General features: G+C 40.9%; 1 pseudogene; it reads right to left on the bottom strand.

Annotated features, from left to right (window-relative positions):
• Positions 1 to 2,252: 2,252 nt before the first annotated feature.
• On the bottom strand, positions 2,253 to 2,720 carry LOC108294776 (annotated as a pseudogene).
• Positions 2,721 to 6,066: the final 3,346 nt, after the last annotated feature.

The following is a 6,066-nucleotide window of genomic DNA, read 5'->3' as shown; positions in this document are numbered from 1 at the left end:
ACTGTAATGGTAGATCCATGTCACTAAACATTTGTTCAAACCCACAGAAGGTATAATACCAAGAGTGAACTCTAATGTAAACTGCAGACCTTGGGTGGTAAATGATGGTTCATTGATTGTGACAAATATGCCAATCTGGCGTGGGATGTTGACAGTAAAAGAGATTGTGCATGTGTGGACAGGAAGTACATGGAACTCTCTGTACTTTCTGCTCAATTTTGCTGTGAATCTAAAACTTCTCTAAAAAACAAAGTATATTTAAAAGAGCTTTTTTAATGAGAAACTCTTCAAACAATGTAAAACAACAACAAAAATTCCTGTGTCTTTAAACTTTATCCCCTATGGCTCCTTTTTTAGGCCTCACAAAACTGGCTCCATAAAAACCAGTCCGTTCCTTTCCTTGCTATGTAGACTGAGAGGCCTAACTCCTCCTCCTTAACTTTAACAAGCCATCTGAAGAGCCTCTTTAGTACCTCCTCTGTAGTCTCCCTGTGACACTTCAACTCCAGGCAGCTTGCTTTACTCTACCCAGACAAATGACCTAATGACTTATATCCAAAAGGTAATCTGAACTGATTAAGGAGGAAACTTTTTTCTTAGAGATGGGGTCTCACTATGCTGCCCAGGCTGGCCTCAAACTACGGGTCTCAAGTGATCCTCCCACCTCAGCCTCCTTAGCAACTGGGACTACAGGTGCATGCCACCATGCCCACCTATCTTTCATACTTTACCGTCTTCTCTGTTTTCAACTAGCATGGCCTGTCTACCTAACCTGTCCATTGTTTTACATTTTCCAAAGAATTCAAGATTTGAGTTAAGTAAAAACATTAAAAATACTAATGGTAAATGCTAACTAATAATGCTAATGTTGGCCAGGCACAGTGGCTCATGCCTGTAATCCCAGCACTTTGGGAGGCCGAGGGGGGGCAGATCACCTGAGGTTGGGAGTTCAAGACCAGCCTGACCAACACGGAGAAACCTGTCTCTACTAAAAATACAAAATTAGCTCGGCGTGGATTACCTGAGCTCAGGAGTTTGAGACCAGCCTGACCAACATGGAAAAAACCCTGTCTCTACTAAAAATGCAAAATTAGCTGGGCATGGTGGCACATGCCTATAATCCCAGCTACTGGGGAGGCTGAGCCAGGAGAATTGCTTGAATCTGGGAGGCAGAGATTGTGGTAAGCCAAGATTGCACTCCAGCCTGGGCAACAAGAAAAAGTACTATTCTGGAAGGAGAGTGTATTAGTGTTCTCCAGAGAGACAGAACCAATACGATACATATAGATAGATACATGAGAGGGAATCTATTAGGGGAATTGGTACACATCATTATAGAAGCTGAGAAATTCCACAACAGGCCGTCTGAAAGCTAGAGAGCCTGGGATGCTAATATCATGGTTCAGTCCAAGTCTGAAGGCCTCAGAACCAGGGAGGCCAATGGAATGTAACTCTCAGTCTGAGACCAGGGACCTGAGAACTGAAGGTTAGGCAGGGAGTACTGGGATAAGTTCTGGAGTCCAAAGACCGGGGAGACCAGAGTTCTGTTGTCCAAAGCAGGAGACAAATGTATCCCAGCTCCAGCAGATAAATCAATACATTTGCCTTTTCCTCATTTTTTGTTCTCTACAGGTCCCTAGCAGATTGGATGATGCCTGGCCACACTGAGGGCAAATCTTCCCTACCTAGTCCACTCAGACTCACACAATCATCTCTTCTGGAAACACCCTCACAGACACACTCCAAAATGATGCTTTACCAGGATTCTAGGTGTTCCTTAGTCCAGTTGAGTCGACATCTAAAATTAATTATCAGAAAAAATGTATAGAAGACCTAATTTCTTACAAACTCAAGAAACAACGGGAACTACCTTTCTTCAAATGAGCCTAATTTACATTCATTATAGCCTGATATCCAAGAGGCTCTGATCTTTAAACTTCTGTAAGCTGCTCCGACAAGAAATAACTGCATCTGTGAAGAATAATCCATTACATCATTCAATTTCCATCTCATTAACCCTGTTTTCCACTGCCTACTAATAGTGACTATTTATTGAGCTCTAAGTATGTGCCAGGCATCGTGTTGTGTGCTTTTTTTTTTTTTATTTTAATTCTTACAATAAGTATCAATTCACCTGATAGATGAAGAAACTGAAGTTTGGAGAAGGTAAGTAATATTTCCATGATCAGGCAGTTAGTAAATAGGAGAGCCAGGATTCATTCTTTCAACTACTAAATATTAAATCTTTTTTGTCGTTAAGAAAATTTTTGTGGTTTTATTGTAACATGAGGCATTGAAATATCGTGAGCACCTGACGGAGAGGAGGTCGGCCAAAGTTGTGCAGGGCAAGCCTGAACACGTCATTGGTGCAAACCCAAGCATCGTTGATGTTCTTTAATAGGAACATCAGGTGGAACACCATGATGAGGTCTTCATCCACCTTAAGCTGGCCCACAGCCATGCTGATGATGTAGCTATCTGGTGAATGCTTGATGGTCCTGCACCATAATGCTATGCTGGATTTTCTGGAACAGAAGGTTAGACAACTTCTCTGCAATGGCAGCTTTCCCTGGGAACTGTTGTCCTTCCCACACAAGGCATAACACATCAATGTAAATTGCGCCTAATTGGGTTCTATCATTATGAAATAACCGGTAATGATGTTCAATGAAGCTGGATCCAACCTGCTCCCACACTGGCTTTCTCCCATTCCGGAGCATCACCTGGCCTTGTGAAGACCCAAGGGGCTAGCATGATGGTGGCAGTGTAGATGGCCAAGAAATCTTTAAAATATGATTGTCATCTCTACATAGCCAATATTTCATTAGACAAGGATAATTCATCATAATTAAATTTCTTTTTATTTTATTTATTTGTTGCAAAGACAAAGTCTCACTATGTTGCCCAGGCTGATCTCAAACTCCTAGGCTCAAGTGATCGTCCCACCTCAGCCTCCCAAATTTCTGGGATCATAGGCACAAGCCACCATGCCCGGCCTATAATTAAACTTCTATCCATTTTTAGTTTTTTGGGTCTTTTTCTTTGAGACAGGGTTTCACTCTGTTGCCCCGGCTAGAGTACAGTGGTGCCATCATAGCTCACTGCAACATGAAACTCCTGGGCTCAAGCAATCCTTCAGCCTCAGCCTGCCAAGTAGCTGGGACTACAGGAGTGCAACATCATTTTCAGAAAATTAAAAATTTTTTTTTAGTTACAGGGTCTCATTATGTTGTCCAGGCTGGTCTCGAACTTCTGACCTCAAGCAATCCTCTCGCCTTGGCCTCTCAAAGCGCTAGGATTAGAGGCATGAGTCACCGTGCCTGGCCTTATATTCATTTTAACTTGAAAGCATACTTCCTCTCTATTTAACCTTGCCTTCATAGATATTTTAATTATAGTTTATTATTCTTCATTCTTGAAGTTAAGCCAGATCCCCACACAGGTTTAGTTCTCTTAGTTCTCTCAGTTTGTATAATTCATGACTACCACTCTACTGACTGTGTCCACAGCCCCTGGGGCCTCCTCTGTTTTGTTGCTTGTGATCGAGGTCTTAACTTGTCCTCTAGGGTCTAAGATTCATATCTATATTTTTCCATACTCCCCTTTTTTGCTCTTTTCTTTCTTGTTCTTTTCTACAGAGCCGGGGGACTACTCACTCACCTGGCTAAACCAGAATGACACAGATTGCCTCATAGACTGGAATTCTGACAGACCAAGAGCTCAATATCACAGGTCACAAATAACAGAGGACTGTACAAGCAATAGATTTTTTGTGATTTATTTTTTCTGATGGCTGCTAGAATGAAAAATAAATAAATACATCTCTAAGAGTAACCATTAAATTCTTCCATATTATTTCAGAGTAAAAATCAATTTAATAAGTCCCTAGCATGGTGATAAATAATTTTTCTGCTGTTGTCAACCAATATCAAATACACAGTACTAGTATAGAAACAGCTATAAGGCTCTTTTCCAGCTAATCAACTCCTCTCCTCCACTCCATTGCCAGCAATTATGCACCTCAGTATCCAATTATTCCAATGTTCTTTTATCCTGTAACAAATGGTAGTCAGAACTCAATATGTGCCTGATTATCATCATGGCAATTAATCTTCTTAGGGTTTCAAAACTGGAGCTCTACATCTCTGATTCAGTCTCATTTTTGCTTTACATTTTCTCTTCTATGCTTCTAGCTATGTATCTTATTTATACAGAGATAAAATTATATCAAATATAGCTAGGGTAATTAAGATGGAACCCTCATACTTAAGCAGATCCTAAGTAGTCCTCTATATATTATGGGTTCCAAATGGTCCTGGAAAAGAATATAAAAAAGTCATTCCAAAAAGTCCATACATGTTTTTAGAGATGGGTTCTCACTCTGTCACCCAGTCTGGAGTGCAGTGGTACAGTCATAGCTCACTGTAGCCTTGAATTCCTGGGCTCAAGCTATCCTACTGCCTCAGTTTCCTGAGTACCTGGGACTACAGGTGCACACCACCATGCCCAGCATCAGTACATTTTTTTAAGCTCCAATTTTCTAACTACAAATATATCAAAATTCATCACAATATACTGGACACAGCCCAAGAAAAAAATCTATTTTATACTAAACTTCATTCTTACCAAAATTATGATATATAGTCAACTTTAATTGCAGTAGTGGCACTCATAACTTATTGAACATACCAATTTCACATTTGTCATAGTCACAGTATTCCAAAGCTGTCAAATTACTTCCCAGCGGTTACCAATATCAGTTCCCAAATTTCACTAAGATCTAAACAAAACAATTTTTAAAAGCTTCCAGCTTTATTAGTTTACTGTCTAGCAAATACTATTTTTAACAATAATGACTCTAGTTATGTTCTGGATTTCAACTAATCACGTAGTTCCCAATATTGTCTTTTTCTTATACAACTAATTGCACCCTATGCTTGAGCCAAAACTAGCCACCATTCCCTAAAGCCTTCCAGCTTTTGGGTCATGCCTATCCATTCAACTTCTATTTTCTCTCCTTACCTGAACTCTGGTCATCCCAAACCATGAATTGTGCTGCTGTTTCCTCCCTGGCAAAGCTCTTCATTTGAGGGAGGCTGTTCTTTCTTTTTCTCTCTCTCTCTTTCTTTCTTTTTCATTCTTTTCTTCCTTCCTTCCTTCCTTTTGTTTTTTGGGTTTTTTTGTTTTGTTTTGTTTTTGTTTTTTTTGAGATGGAGTCTCACTCTGTCGCCCAGGCTGGAACGCAATGGTGCAAACTCAACTCACGACAACCTCCGCCTCCCGGGTTCAAGCGATTCTCGTGACTCAGCCTCCTGAGTAGCTGGGACTACGGGCGTGTGCCAACACACCCAGCTAATTTTTGTATTTTTAAGGAGAGATGGGGTTTGACCATCTTGGCCAGGCTGGTCTTGAACTCCTGATCTCATGATCCACCTGCTTCGGTCTCCCAAAGTGCTAGGGTTACAGGTGTTAGTCACCGCACCTGGCCTCTTTCTTTCTCTCTCTCTCTCTCTCTTCCTTCCTTCCTTCCTTCCTTCTTTCCTTCCTTCTTTCCTTCCTTCCTTCCTTCCTTTCTTCCTGACTTCTTTCCCGACAGTGGTCCTGCTCTATATTGCCCAGGCAATATAGAAGTCCTAGGGCTTGAGTGGTCTTCCCACCTCAGCCTCCCAAGTAGCTGAAATTACAGGTGCACACAGCCAAACCCAGCTGAGGCTGTTCATTTTCCTTTGCTCATATCTTTCCATAAGTCAAGATCAGGTTATCATCTTCTTGTATCTTCTTCACTGGATTCCCAAGGTATTATTTTGCCATCTTACCTCAATAGCCTCTTTCTTGAAAGTTCATAATACTCAGTTTTATGACCCTCTCAATGTTAAATTTCAATCTCCAACTCTCCCCCCAACATTCACTGAGGACTTCAGTACCAACTGTTTTCCTTTTCTCTTCTCATCCTGAAAGCCTTCATTATCCCCCTTGATGATCTAACACCCAAACCTCATAGATCCTTGACATACCCTATTCTAATTTCTTCATCTCAATTCCATTTGAATCATCCATTTTTTTTTT

This window comes from Cebus imitator, unplaced genomic scaffold, assembly GCF_001604975.1.
Source record: "Cebus imitator isolate Cc_AM_T3 unplaced genomic scaffold, Cebus_imitator-1.0 Scaffold602, whole genome shotgun sequence".
Taxonomy (NCBI): Eukaryota; Metazoa; Chordata; class Mammalia; order Primates; family Cebidae; genus Cebus; species Cebus imitator.
Note: the sequence above shows the minus strand (reverse complement) of the source record. Positions and strands in the feature narration are given on the sequence as shown.